The 15,896-nt window shown below is 45.3% G+C and overlaps 1 protein-coding gene across 2 annotated transcripts in view; it reads right to left on the bottom strand.

The window, feature by feature from the left end:
- The window catches only part of SCARA5 (scavenger receptor class A member 5), a 111,271-nt gene that overhangs the window by 48,064 nt on the left and 47,311 nt on the right, over positions 1-15,896 (bottom strand). The gene's annotated exons all lie outside the window — the stretch shown is intronic.

Raw genomic sequence — 15,896 nt, 5'->3', positions numbered from 1 at the left:
CCAGGGAAGCCCCGACATTGTCTTTTTTATATTTTGGAAATGATCAGACATCAGCGGTTCCACGTGGCTCACCCTACAGTATTTCCATTTTAGGGCAAGAGCTGTTAAAGTTGCCCCAGGCAGAACAGCAAGTAAGAGGTGGAGCCAGGATTCCAACCCAGAGGGCTTGCTTGCTCCGGAACCCAAATGCCTCCCTCCAAGTCTGCTAGGGAACCGCCTGAAGGGACCGCGGCAGCAGCAGACTCAGCCAGGCTCTGGGCTACACTGGTAATTCCCGCTCCTGAATTCAGGGTCCCATTCCCTCTGGGTGGGTGGAGATGCTTTTACATCCATACCCTCCCTTCTCTGCCTCTGACTTCTAAATCTCCTATTTCCCTCCGCAGGCAAACAACCCATCTCAGTGATCTCCCACCCTTTCCTCTTGGCGAGGTTTCCTTTTCTTGGTTATAAGAAAAGCTATTTCGCAATACGAAGGGGAGGGGTGTGCATCTTAATCATTATAAGCTAGCATCCGGTGTCTCCTGGAAGCTCACGGACTGCACTCAGGTACACTACAAGCCCTGGTGCATCCTGGGATGTCTAGGGATGCTTGTTTGTTTGCTGTGCGCTCTCCACAGCTGTCTCCCGCTCTGCTCTGCAAATCAGAGAAATGGAAACTAGTAGTGGGGGGTGGGGGGCAGGGTGGGAGATGGGGGCAAATGAGGCACAGAGGGAGTTGTGCCTTGGAAATCTTGGAATGGAGCGAGCCGGGGAATTTGGTACACAGCTTGTTCAAGCAATGAGAAGATTTGGAAGGGGAAGGTAGTTTGGGGGGGGTGCTGGGGCTGATGCTTCCGGAAGTGCACAGCATAGATGGTGGCCACTCTGGAGGAGACAAGTCATTTCAGATTAGATTCAGAGGCTCACAGTGCTAGCTGGGCATTGGAACCCCACTTCAAATTCTCCCTCGAGACTTCCCTGGTGGTCCAGTGCTTCCACAGCAGGGGGCAAGGGTTCGATTCCTGGTCGGGGAACTAAGATCCCACATGCTGCGCGGTATGGCCAAAAAAAAAAAAAAACCGAAAACCAAACAACAACGACAACAAAACAAATTCTCCCTCACTCAGCCCTTTAATCTCCAAGAAAAGCATATGCCCAGCCTCTGCATATACCCATCTCTCCACCTTCAGTTAGTTCTAACTGTTCAAATGTTCTACATTCCGTCCAGACTTGAAAGTTGCCTCCCTGTAATTTCTATCCACTGATCCTGCCCTCTGAGATCACATAAAGCAAGTGAATTTTTTTTTTCCCACTAGACAGGTCTTCAGCATCTCAAACACAGTTATCACATCCCTGCTACGTAACAATGTTTCTGGTTTAAATCTGTAGTTCCTTCATCTGCTGTCTCACAACAAGCTTCTAAGCCTCCATGTATCCTGGCTAACCTCTTTTGCACATACTCAGTGTGTCAACATCCCCTTACAGGGTGCGGCTTGATCTAAATTTGATTTTTCCATGATGTGGAAAGACTGGGCAAAGTATGGGAGAAGGATCGTCAACTTCATTCTGGGCATAAGACTCTCTAATACGGCCCCAAGTGGGTCTTTCAGACTTTCATCATAGAATTTAGGTCTATGCAGTCATCTGTAAAAAGTTTCCCCAATTTACAGATAAAAAGACTGAGTCCGGGAGACTATTTGTGATCTGCCTAATGGCATGCTTCCTGACTCCTGGTGCAGTGGTTCCCTCCATTACTCCGCTACTCTGGAAAATTTAACCTAAAGAGTTGTCAATACAAGTAAAGTTTCTGGGGAAATGAATCCATGAACCAGTCACAGCCCAAGTGACCACAGGAACTGTCTACCTAAGAAATCATTGCAGTCCAGGATTAGATCATGTGTTTGTCCAATATTCGACCCAGATTGCTTGACAAGTATTAGAGGCAGGGAAGTTGGAAAACAGAAAGCCCAATATTTTAGTGGCAGTCTCTGCTTTTTTTTTTTTTTTTTTTTTTTTTTTTTTTTTGTCGTACGTGTGCCTCTCACTGTCGTGGCCTCTCCCGTTGTGGAGCACAGGCTCCGGACGCGCAGGATCAGCGACCATGGCTCACGGGCCCAGCCGCTCCGCGGCATGTGGGATCTTCCCGGACCGGGTCACGAACCCGTGTTCCCTGCATCGGCAGGCGGACTCTCAACCAGTGCGCCACCAGGGAAGCCCCCGTCTCTGCTTTTGATGCTCCAAAGTTCAAAGAGATACCGCAGCTTATCAGAAGTAGTAAAACACTGTGAGTTTTGTTAATTCTGGTTTTAAAATTGGGATTGTGAGTGACTAAGAGTAACAGTGCAACTACTTGATTTAAGACCCCATTAGCTCAGGCCGGCCAGAGGCAATGCCATGAAGGAGGCAATTTCCCTTAAACTCACTCTGTCAGCTCCCACCAGCCCCTCCTTCTCTCTTCAGGTGGTCCCCACGCCCAACTGGTGCCCTGTGCCCTTGGAGGCTCCTGGCCTTGCCCATCAGCCCCCTCCTTTCAGAACCTACCAACTTTAAGACCCCTTCTCTCTGTCCAGAAAACTGGACTGAAACCTGCCCGTATGGTAAAGGCTGACAATCAGCTACCCACTCCAGGAGGGTTCATTTGGGTCTTTGATTATTGTTTATTACACAACCAATATTAACATAAATTGAAATAAAAGAAAAAATTCTTCCACCATCCCACAATCTCCAACAAAGCCCACTGGTTTTCCTTCCATTTCCTTCTTCTATTTCCATCCATATGCATACCCAATCTTTATGATTTGATTTCTGGGTTTTTTAAATTGGTGAATGATTATTTTACAAATATTCTCCCATCTGTCATTTATAACTGTATTTCTGATGGCTGCCTAAGAGTCTGTCAGGGAGATGTCTTGTAATTTACCCATTCTCAATCATGGAAAAATAAATACAGAAAGGTCCCTCCTTCTTTTGAAATTTTTCCTACCAGTAAATTCCCAGAAGTTGGATTAGAAGAGCCAAAGTTATAGACATTTTTATGACTCTTAAAAATTCCAACCCAATCACAAAAGAAAAAAAAAAAAGAATAAAAAACTTCCAGCCAAATCCCATCCCCCAAAGTTATACCTATTTATAGGTATATTATAGATTTTTTAAATGTGCCAGTTTCAGTGAAACCTTAGTGTACTCTTACAATTTTCATATTGTCAATTTCACAGATACAGAAGGATACCTTGTTATTTTATGTTAGTATACTTGCATTTAAGAAATGGCTGTTTCAAGGCAATGCATTAGCTCAAAGGAATGTTACAGGCGTTTTAGGTACTCCAGCTAATGAGACCAAAATTATTTTGACGGGTTAATGCTCATCCAATCATGCCGTGGAAGCCCAGAGCAGCTTCCCCCTTTTGGGATCACTTACCTACCCCAGAAGTGAATTATCTCCTTCCAACAGTCACAGTGTGTTCTTAGCTCACATTACCCCCACCCCCTCTCATCCGCCATTTAATTCCTTCCAGATGTTTGCTGTCCTCAACAGGGAACAATTCTTCCTTGAGTGTGACTCTCTTAATTCATGTTTATGCATTTATCTCTCATTTATCTCTCTGCCTGCTGTATTTACTTTTAGTGGGCTTTAACTATGCTTCAACTTTCATACTTTCACAAGGGGAAAATAAGTTATAGAGTAACAATAATAACTGGTATTTCCTGAGTCCTATGTGCCAGCCACTCTTCTAAGTGCTTCTCGTGTTAATACACTTAATTCCATAACAAGCCTATGAGATAAGATCCTCATATTCCAAACGAGGAAACTGAGGCACACAGAGCTTGAGTAACTCACAAGGTCACACACTGGTTGACGGAGGAGACTGACTTTGGGCTCGGGCAGTTTGGGTCCAGAGTTCCCCTTGCGATACTGCCAAAACGGTGGAAGGCACAGAACAAACTTTTTAACAGAGACACACAAATATGGAATAAACCTTGAAGGTAATGAGTTCCCCATCATAAACCCAGGCGGGAGTCAGACTGCTTGGCAGGAATCATGGATTCTAATTGGGATTCTGATTCAATATTAATTGCTGAATACTAATGAATGTGTTAATATACACTTTATAATAATATATGAGTAATGTATTAATGTCTGTCTCAGGCCATGCCCTGGGCTAGGTGGTTCGCATAGACACGTCTCCTGCAGCCTTCCTACCCACACCCCAGCCCTGAGATGTCTCCCTGTTCCATAATTGTCTTCTATGTTCATTAAAAAATGATCACATGCTGGTTAAGTCGAGGTGCCCCAGATGTCACTGACCAGAGAGGATGTCTTCCCCCAAAACATCAGGCACACCCACAGTGCCAGCGAGGAAGGGGAAGTATGTATGAGTTGGGAGGAAGAAAGCTAAGTGTTCTGTTTGAGGTCTGGTCACCTAAACCTTGGGCATTGGTGTTAATAACCCTTTATCTCTGTACAAAATTTCACATCCATTACCTCCCTTAATTTTCACTAGAACTAATCTTGGGAGGGAGGAAGGGCAGGTATTCCTAATCTCATCGAAGGGTGAAAAAAAGAGGCTCAGAGAAGGCAAGAGATGCCAGAAGCATGAAATAAGGATGTGATGGGGTCATCTGTCCCTCAATCCAGTCTTCTGTCCTCCATACCTGCTGCAGGGAAGGTCAGTCCCATACTGAACTCCAAAGTCTACATGGGGAAGCAGGACAGGAGATGACATTTATTAAGCACCTACTGTATACCAGACTCGGTTCTCATTTCTTGCTAGAAGTGGCTTCCTTTCCTCTTCCCAGCACACTTGTGAAGTAGGAATTCTGCCTGTGTTCAGATGAGGAAGCGCGAGAAGGTGGCAGAGCATGAAAGGAAGCTCAGGCTGCTAGGACTCTGAAAGCCCTGCTGGCCCCCCCTTACCCCCCAACCCCCTTACACAAAACAGCAGAAGGCATCTGCCTCCCTTTCTACCCAGACCACCTGGGCAGAGGCCCTGCACCGGCCCAAGAAGCAGGAGGGACTTGTTAGAGGCTTGGGGAGGGGGGTGGCACGAAGAAATGGCATCCAAGTTTGATGGAGGCCCTTGGGGAGGTAGATGCTAGAACACTGCCAAGGGCCGTACAATTCTCCTATGGTCCCCCCAAGCCTCCGGGCAGACGGTATCACCATTTCACAGATGGAAAACGGAAACTCAAGCGATGAAGTAAGTAACTCAAGGCCATCTGTGAGTAGGAGGTGGACCTGCCTGGCTCTTTCACTGCCCCATGCAGCGGTCCTGCCTTGTCTTCATTTAGGCTGACAGAAGGAAGGCGGGTATCAGAATTCATAGAGCATCACATGAAGGGCAGAGATGGGAAAGGATGGGGCTGAAATGAAACTGCAAGGTAAGCATGTCAATTTAAGCACCAAGAAAAAGACAGGGGCTTTCTTTCAGGAGGTCTGCAACGCAGGGTTGGATTTCCTGAGATCTGGAGACATGTGACTTTAATAGAAAATTAATTTAACAATGGAGCATAATATTCATTCAGAATTGCATAACGAAGAGGTTATCAGTAGACCTTTAGCACGTAAAGTGATGCACATTTTCACTAGGGCTCCCCTGTTTCCAAGAGGTAGGAGGAAACCAGGGCCAGCCTCGTGGTGTGTGACCAGTGCAGTGACACACGGCGCTGCGTGCAGGAGGGCCCCGTGCTTGGGGCTTACTGCTCTGCAGTCACTCTCTTGAAATCTTGCATAATTTTATCTTCGAATGCGTGTATTGTAAGTGAAAGGCTGAGGCAGGGGAAATGAAGCAGATTGGGGAGGGAGGGTATTAGGGGACATTCATAAGGACCCAAAGAGGAGGGCAGCAGATTGGTACATTTGGGGTGAGCTTATTGCCTTGTTTGTTTCTAAGAACCACATGCCCTCGTTCCTAGCTCAGCAGGACGTCCAGGATAAACATTTATAGTCTGGAGACTGGCTTCTCCTTTGTCTGTGGCCTCACCAGCCCCTGCTCGCACAGGAGGGAGCCGGGAGCTTGCAGCTGCAGCTCAGAGCATCAGGAGGCCCTTTGAGAAGGAAGCCAGACAGACTCTCTGTCTTTGCACAGGTGGTCTGAGCTTTTTGATGCCCGGTCCATCTGAAGACTCATCAACCATTGGCTCCCGGGGCCACAGGCTTTGTCCACGTAGGTGTGACCTCCTGAGAGCCTACCTGCAGTGGCCTTTGTCAGTTCAGAGGCTGGTAGGGCTCCCTAAGTAAGCAAGCACAGGTGGCCAATTCTCCGTCTTACAGGCAGGATCCAACAAACAGGCATGAAGGATGCAGACTACCTGCCCCCTGGAACGCTGGGTTGGCTGCAGCCCAGATACCCATCCTTTACACATAGACCCTGACTCTGGCCCTTGGATGAGCACAGACTGGGAGCTGGAGGAGGTATGGAGTGCAGGCTGACTGGAAGCCAGCGGACAGCCATGGATATCCATATTAGGATGGCCTGGTACAACCTCAGAGGAAGAAAAATCCCACCAACATGTTGATTACTTTCCTCAGAGGTGTGGCTGGATATTCTGCGCTCCTGGCATAAGCATTCCCTTTGGTGGTCCAAGCAGATGGAGTCTCTGAGAATTCACTGTTGATTACTGTGGAAATGGGATCCAAGACAAATTATAACTCAGAAGGCTCCTCGTGGAGAACATATCCCCAGGATTCCCATTTCGGAGGCTAAAGGATCTGAAATTAATTATTACCAGCAATGGCAGGAAACACAGCATTTTGATGGGGCGCATACGTCTAATAGGAAAGAGACCAATTCTTTGTGAATTCACAAATGGAATTAGGGACTTGCTATTTAGACAAACATAGTGCCTAGTGCAGAATCTTGCAACCTGGTAGCTGGTCAGTAAATAGCTATCAGATGAATAAGTGAATGATTGAAAATGGAGAGTGGTAGGAGGCACAGAAGTGCCCACATCTCTTCTTAGAAGAGCTTGGAGGACTTCCCTGGTGGTCCAGTGGTTAAGCTTCTACTGCAGGGGGCACAGGTTCAATCCCACAGGCCATGCAGTGCACCAAAAAAAAAAAAAAAAAAAAAGCCTGGACCAGTGGAGGAGACGGGGGCAGCCTTTGGGCCCAGCCTCGCTCTCTCTTAGCCCACCTTTTACTCTAGCCAGGGCTACAATGACCAGCTTCAGGTGGGTGTAACCCAGCAACACCCTACTTCATCCACACCTCCGTAGCTGTCTGCCCCCAGGGCTTCTGTGACTTCTCAGAATCATGGCAACCACATGGACCTCATCCATGCATGGCCTTGCCACTCAGGGTAATCCTGACCTATGCAGGAAGCAGCTGGTGGATAAACACTCTCCACAGACAGACAAGTCTGCAGCTTTTACTACATAGCCCCTTGCGAGGTCCTGGAAGGACTGAGCTCTAGCCGCCACAGCAGAGACCGGCTCAAGAATACATCCTTCTAATTGTTTTCCCTCCTTTCTTATCCCTCCATTCCCCAACTCCTGCTCCCCAGGATCACTTTTCACAATAAACTACCAAGCCCGTGTCTCTGGCTCTGATTTCCAAAGAAATTCCAGGCTAAGACAAGAAGCATCCCTTCTTCCCTAAGCATAAAGAGCCCAGCTGTCTTCCCATCTCCCTTTTTGCAGATTCCCTGTTCACATCCTGATTCCCTGTTGTCCTAAGAGCTCACAAATAAGTTTGAATTGGGGATATTCATTTGTTTGTTCGTGCATTAACTCATTCAATACATGTCTGTGAGGTACCGACTCACTATATGGGTTTGGGCAGCAGTAAATACACAGAGGTCTAAAATGTAAGCTTTCCTATCAAGAAATTTATCATTTACTTAGGGAGAAAAGTACACACAAAAGGAACCTGTTTTAAAAGTCTTCTAATGTGTTTCCAAATGTTCTTTGGGAAAAGAAAACCCAAACCCAATATTAAGATTATCTGAAGAAGCTGAATGCAATGAGTGTAATGAGTGAACTTTCTTTAGTAGTCTGGAGTGGCTTCTCATCAGATGCCCCTGCTAGCGGTGCAGAGAGCGAATTGCAAAGAACAGGACCTGGAGAAGGTGTGGAAATGCAGTAGGAGGCTGTGGTCCCGGTGACAGAGGAGGGCCTTGGAGCAGGGCCACGCCTGTTAGGACAGAGACGAGGGACATAAGAGACACGATAGAGAAGTAACATTGTTAGGACTCAGTGGCCTCTTGGAACTGGAGGTTGAAGAATAGGAAGGCTGTAGTACTGTTGAATGATATGGTATCAGCCTGGAGGAATCAAAATGCTATTTCGTGGGGGGCGGGAGGGGGTCCGCTTTTTAAAAAATTAAAGTATAGTTGATTTACAATGTTGTGTTAGTTTCTATATAGTTTCAGAAACTATATAGTCTTTTTCAGATTCTTTTCTGTTATCGTATATTACAGGATATTGAATATAGTTCCCTGCGCTATACAGTAGGTCCTTGTTGCTTATCTATTTTGTATATAATAGTTTATATCTGCTAATCCCAAACTCCTAATTTATCCTTCCCCCACCACCTCTTCCCTTTGGTAACCATAAGTCTGTTCTCTATGTCTGTAAGTCTGTTTCTGTTTCATAAATAAGTTCCTTTGTGTCCTATTTTAGATTCTACCATATGATGTCATAGCATATAGTATTTGTCTTCCACTGCCTGACTTACTTCACTTAATATGATAATCTCTAGGTCTATCCATGTTGCTGCAAAATGGCATTATTTCATTCCTTTTGTATGGCTGAGTAATACTCCATTGTATATATGTACCATGTCTTCTATATCCACTCATCTGTCAATGGACATTTAGGTTGTTTCCACGTCTTGGCTATCGTAAATAGAGCTGCTATGAACATTGGGGTGCATGTATCTTTTCGAATTAGTGTTTTCGGTTTTTTTTTTAGATACCCAGGAGTAAAATTGCTATTGTTCTATTTTTAGTTTTCTGAGGAACAACCAGACTGTTTTCCACAGTGGCTGCACCAACTTACATTCCCACCAACAGTGTGGGAGGGTTCCCTTTTCTCCACACCCTCTCCAGCATCTGTTATTTGTAGACTTTTTTATGATGGCCATTATGACTGGTGTGAGATGGTACCTCACTGCAGTTTTGATTTGTATTTCTCTAATAATTAGCAACGTTGAGCATCTTTTCATGTGCCTATTGGCCAACTGTATGTGTTCTTTGGAGAAACGACTGTTTAGGTCTTCTGCCCATTTTTTTTTTTTTTTTTTTGCGGTATGCAGGCCTCTCACTGTTGTCGCCTCTCCCGTTGCGGAGCACAGCCTCTGGACGCGCAGGCCCAGCGGCCATGGCTCACGGGCCCAGCCGCTCCGCGGCATGTGGGATCCTCCCGGACCGGGGCACGAACCCGCGTCCCCTGCATCGGCAGGCGGACTCTCAACCACTGCGCCACCAGGGAAGCCCCTGCCCATTTTTTGATTGAGTTGTTTGCTTTTTTGTTATTGAGTTGTATGAGCTATTTGTATATTTTGGAAAGTAAGCCCTTGTAGGTCACATCATTTGCAAATATTTTCTCCCAGTCCATAGGTTTGTTTTTCTGTTTTGTTTATGGTTTCCTTTGCTGTGCAAAAGCTTATAAGTTTGACTAGGTCCCATTTGTTTATTTTTGCTTTTATTTCTATTCCCTTGGGAGACTGACCTAAGAAAACATTGGTACAATTTATGTCAGAGAATGTTTTGCCTACGTTCTTTTCTAGGAGTTCTGTGGTGTCATGTCTTATATTTAAGCCTTCAAGCCATTTTGAATCAAATTGCTGTAGATAACCAACGAGATGACAAAATCAAAACTCAACATTATCTTAATTGATGTGAAATCTCAGCTGAAGGCAAGAGGATTACATATAAAAGGGACAAATGTGGTATATTGCATTTACAATCAGACTCTCAAAGCGATACCTGGATTCAACATTAGTTAGCTCATCCTTGTCAAATTCTTACCAACACCTCAGACATTCCATGTACCTGTGCTACTTAATCCTCAGAACGACCTGTGAAGTAGGCATTATTTATTATCCCTGTTTTAAAGTGAGGAGAGCTAAAGCTCAGAGAAATTAAGTAAACATCAGAGGTCTTATAGCTAAGAAGGGGCAAGCCAGAGTTGGGAGCTGGGTGTTCTGATGCCAACTGCAGAGGCTCTCCATCAGACTCCTCTTGGCTTCACATCATTGTGGGGAAAAAGAAAAAGCACTCACCATGAAAACAAAGTGGTGTGATATTATAATCAGGGACTGTAAATAAGATGATTTCTTGTGGTTATTCTAAGCTGTACCTATAATCACCCTGCCAAGCTTCAGTGGGCCATCCAGGGAGAGGCAGGTCTAAAAACCATTCTACTCACGGATATGCTTGTTGTTATCATTGTTTCTTTCCTTTTTTTGTCTTTATTTTTTATTTTATTTTTTCCTTCTTTTATTTAAACATTTTTTAAAAGACAAATAAATGGTATATTAGTTTGCTTGGGCTGCCATAGGAAAATACCACAGACTGGCTTCCCTGGTGGCGCAGTGATTGAGAGTCCGCCAGCCAATGCAGGGGACACAGGTTCGAGCCCTGGCCCAGGAAGATCCCACATGCCACGGAGCAACTAAGCCCGTGTGCCACAACTACGGAGCCTGCATGCTGCAACTACTGAAGCCCATGCGCCTAGAGCCCATACTCTGCAACAAGAGAAGCCACTGCGATGAGAAGCCCGTGCATTGCACGGAAGAGTAGTCCCCGCTCGCCGCAACTAGAGAAAGCCCACGCACAGCAACGAAGACCCGACACAGCCAAAAATAAATAAATAAAATAAATTAATTTAAAAAATACCACAGACTGCATGACTTAAACAACAGAAATTAGAAATTAATTATCTCATAGTTCTGGAGGCTGGAAGTCCAAAATCAAGGTGTTGGCAGGTTTGATTTCTCCTGAGGCATTTCTCCTCGGCTTGTACATGGCTGTGTTCATCCCATGTCTTCATGGCCTTCCCTCTGTGCATGTCTGTGTCCTAAACTCCTTTTCTTATAAGGACACTAATCATACTGATTTAGGGCCCAACATGGTGACCTCATCTGACTTTAATCACCTCTTTAAAAGCCCTGTCTCCAAATACAGCCACCTTCTGAGGTACTAGGGGTTAGGGCTTCAACATATCAATTTTGAGGGGTACACAATTTAACCCATAATAAGTGAGGACCTTTACTAGAGATTAACTGGGAAGAAGCTGGGGTGGAGAGTAAAGGTGGGTGCTGATTTCCAAGCCTTGGTCACATCCTTAGGTGGTACTATCCTGGCCAACTCAGAAGAGCCTAGAATGCAACCAGTCTGAGTCTCACGGAGCCAGACCGCCTGGAGATTTGAGGACCAAGCCCCTCTTCAAATCATTGCTGTCTTTGGGTGATGATGCCCTCTTGGGATGTGACAGTTTCATTTAGAAACAAATATCGAGTGGGGAATCTTCTCTATACTTTAATGGGGCTTGTCGGTCCTTTGTTGCAGTTATTTCTACAAAGTAGCCCTCAAAGACTTACTAATGGAATATAGTTATAAATAAAGACCTCTCCTGACAAATTTAGACCCTTATCCTCAAACCACACATGGAAAGGAGAGTCCCATTTAGAGAAAAGTGACTTGCCCCACGGTACACGCTCAGTGATTTTCCCAGGCGCCTTTCTTTGTCCTTTAAGCTGGAGTCCCCATTGATATACAATATAATACAACCCCTAAGCTATAATGAAGCAATCCATCAAGAAGAAGGGGTCGGGGTGTAAATATTGCTCTTTTAGAGCCCAGAGTTGATCTTATCTCCAGCAGTTTTCATTCTAGTTGAAAAGGAAAGTAAAACAACAACAACACAAAAGAAAATGAAAAAAACCTAAAACCTAACTTGCTGGATTTCACTTAATGCACGGCCCTTCTATATACATGGTACCCACCCATCATAGAGCATAAACTCCTCTCTAGAATCTCATGTCATCACTGGGCTAGCAAATGGACCATTCACATTTTTTAAAAGCTACAAATAAGTGTTTGAATGTTATTAAGACATGAGACAGTTTCATTGGGTCATGAATAATTCACAAGAGAGGAAACTTTCATATCAGCACTTATTGATTGCTGGACACTTGACCATGTGTGGAATATCGGATACCCACCCCAATCTTTTTTTTTTTTTTTTTTATAGTAGTCCTCAGAGTTAGATGCTGTGGGGAAACTTAGGGGTTTGGTCTACAGGCAAGATACTTACGTCAGTGTGAAAATTAAATGTATGCAGTGGAATAGGTACTTTTGTGCTTCACAACCTCATACACACTGTCCCCGCTCCCTGGCTCACCAAGGCTGGGCCCATGGTTGGTTACTGGGGAGACTAACTGTGTGGGTTCTAAAGAGATGGCCCAGCGTGGGTCATCAGAGCTGGGCTCTGTGCTCAAAGGTGTGGACAATCTGTTTTTCAATCTGGCATCACGGTTTCAACCTCCAAGGCTGCCTTTTCCACGCCCCCCGTGGGACCTCTTGTCCCAGTCCTTCCATCCCAGAAAGGTGCGCTTCCAATCTCAGCAGGAATCAGACAAGGAAGTGGCAACATCAGGCCTTAAAGGTACCTTGGTGGGCTTCCCTGGTGGCGCAGTGGTTGAGAGTCCGCCTGCCGATGCAGAGGACACGGGTTCGTGCCCCGGTCCGGGAAGATCCCACATGCCGCGGAGCGGCTGGGCCCGTGAGCCATGGCCGCTGGGCCTGCACGTCCAGAGCCTGTGCTCGGCAACAGGAGAGGCCACGGCAGTGAGAGGCCCGCATACCGCAAAAAAAAAAAAAAAAAAAAGCTACCTTGGCGACCATGTGGATGCCCCTCCCTCTTTCACAGATATGAAAACAGAGTCCTAGACAGAAGGACCCTCTTGCCCCGGGTCACACAGGTAGATAGAGGTGTAGATGGGATGACTAACCCCATGGTCCTTCCACTTAACTGAACAGAAGAAGAGAGAAAACTAATATTAATGACTGTCCACTCAGTATTGGATAGTGGGCTGGGTGTCATGTATTTTATCTCATATGATCCTTTGAGATCGCCATTCGTATGTCCAGTTTCACAAATGAGATGTGTTCTGTATTGTATCTGTGAGTATACATACAGGCATGCCTTGTTTTATCATACTTTGCAGACACTGTGTCTTTTACAAATTCAAGGTTTGTGGCAACCCTGCATCAAGCAAGTCTATTGGCACCATTTTCCCAATAGCGTTTGCTCATTTTGTGTCCCTGTGTCACTTTTTGGTAATTCTTGCAATATTTCAATCCTCCATCTCCCGGCAAAAAAGATTACAACTCCCTGAAGGCTCAGATGATGGTTAACATTTTTTAGCATTGGAGTATTTTTTTTTTTTTGCGGTACGCGGGCCTCTCACTGTTGCGGCCTCTCCGGACGCGCAGGCCCGGCGGCCATGGCTCACGGGCCCAGCCGCTCCGCGGCATGTGGGACCTTCCCGGACCAGGGCACGAACCCGTGTCCCCTGCATCGGCAGGTGGACCCTCAACCACTGCGCCGCCAGGGAAGCCCTCACTGGAGTATTTTTAAATTAAGGTATGGACATTGTTTTTTTAGACATAATGTTATTGCACACTTAATAGACTATAGGATAGTGTGAACATAACTTTTATATACACTGGGAAACCAAACAATTCGTGTGACTCGCCTTATTGCAATATTCACCTTATTGTGGTGGTCTGGACCCAGACCCACACGATCTCTGAAGTATGCCTGTATATATAATTATTTTCTGTATATTATGAGTTTTGACTTCTTAAGAAACCTTTTTTGGCTGGGGAGAGACAGCTCTTCCTGAAGCCAGCCAATTCTTAGAGATGCAAATGACCCAGCGGGGAGCATCCTTTACTATCCAATCTGGAGCCATACCTCCTCTCTCTGGCCCCAAGAAGCAATATTCCTCTACCTTAATGAGCCCAGGGCCAGGTAAAAGGCAACTAGAGACCACCTCTAGAGCCCGAAGTCCACCGAAATTATTCAAACTAGCTAACCCTAAATTACTTACCCTGCCCTGCCTCGTCTTTCTCACAGAAACCCCGAGAAAGGCCGTGGCCTAACTGTTCCCCTCACTCCTGTCTTCTGCTTCCTGATGCCCCTGATGCTTCCCCATGTGGCCCTGTGTGGCCTTCGTGCCTCCTGTCTCTGGGACCTGTGAGTACAAGACACTTGGTTTGAGCCTCTGTCTCCTCTTGTGGCCACACATGCCTGGCCATTTCATAAAAGAATACATGACATGTTCATATCCCCAGTTCTACAGATGAAGCTCAGAAAGACTGAGCCGCTTGTTCGAGAAAACACTACGTGCAAATGGCAAATCCAGATTTAAACCCCGGAGTACGTGACTTTTTGCTCTACCCCATGTGCGGTCCATCCCTCTGGCGCCAGTAAGAGCCTCCTGTTGCTGGGTTAGAGGGGCCCCCTCCACCTCTCCAGTCCGCCTCCCAGCCACAGTCACATGAGGCCATAATCTGAAATCAGGGAGGGCAGCGAGCATGTTTCTGTGTTTCTATCTTTCTGGACAATTTGTTCCATAAGTGCTTGTTTTCAAACAGCTCAATATGAGTCTCCTAGGGTTTCCATGCAGCTTTCGGTTGGAGTCCTGTGAGCTCTCCCCATTGGCTGATTTTCTCAGATCCATCTTTCTTCATTTCTTGAGTCTGTCATAAAGTATTTTGAGGAGGTTGGAAATTATTCTCACTAATAAACATGTGAGGGATCTGAGCCAGACATGCCAGGAGTCTTGGCACTTACTGAGTTTCCTCTTTTGGAACACGAGGTTTGCAGCCAATGTGTCAGATCTCTTATATCTTTGTTCTTCAGAACTTGGACTCGTGGTGCAGTTAGATCATGGATTGCTTTGAGCTAAAAGTGACCTTAATAATCATTTACTTCTCGATTTCAGATGAGGAGATGAAGGCTGAGAAAGGTGATATGAAAATGTCCCAGGTCATCTAACAATTGGCGGCAGAATCAGGGCTAGTTCTCATATATCTTGAAATCCAGTTCACATCTCTTTCTACTATACCACACTGTTGTCCAGGAAATCAGAATAAGGCATCCATCCATCCATCCATCCATCCATGTGAATCATTATCAACAAAAATGCGAAAGCATTTTCACCCAAACAGGCAGAGTTTTTCCAACTAAAAACATTTACACCAAGAGTAAGAGTTACTTTGAAATATTAATTGGTCCCCAGAGTATCTTGCATTATTAGATCGGATATTGTTAGTATTACAAAAATATTTACTACTGCAGAAGAGTCCTATGAAATTGTGCCAGTGACAATCACCAATCACAATGTGGTATTATGTGGGTTCAGCGCCTTTTCTACAAAAGGGAAAAATTTAATGACGACTTTTAACATATTGTAATTAAAAAAAAACAAAACACTGCATGTATCTCATATGTACAATTGTTCAAAAACTGACATCTTGGTGTGAAGTACAGATTATATAAAGGAAGTGGATTTGAGAATGTCATAGACTCTGCAAATTGGATGGGTCCTTACACGTAGATTAGAAAGGAAGGAATATCGAACTTAGAGTCCAAAGACCAGGGTTCAAGTCCTGCCCACCACTTCATTTGCTGCTCTTGGACAAGGGAATTCATCATTCTGAGTCTCTCCCTTTTCATCTAAAAATAGAATTAACAACATCTATCTGGGGGGGGCGGGGGGGCATTGTGAGGACTAATAAACTGTAATTGAGCACTTATTATGGGCCAGGCACTGTGTTGTGTTTTATGTAGATGTTATCTCATTTGAGGAAATCAAACATGTGGGAAGAAAACCCCAGCTCTAGTACGAAGGCCTATTCAAATTCAAGCTTTCGGTGTTCAGGTAACCCTCTACTCTACTCTAG

This window comes from Phocoena phocoena, chromosome 6 (genome assembly GCF_963924675.1).
Source record: "Phocoena phocoena chromosome 6, mPhoPho1.1, whole genome shotgun sequence".
In the NCBI taxonomy this organism is placed as follows: Eukaryota; Metazoa; Chordata; class Mammalia; order Artiodactyla; family Phocoenidae; genus Phocoena; species Phocoena phocoena.
Note: the sequence above shows the minus strand (reverse complement) of the source record. Positions and strands in the feature narration are given on the sequence as shown.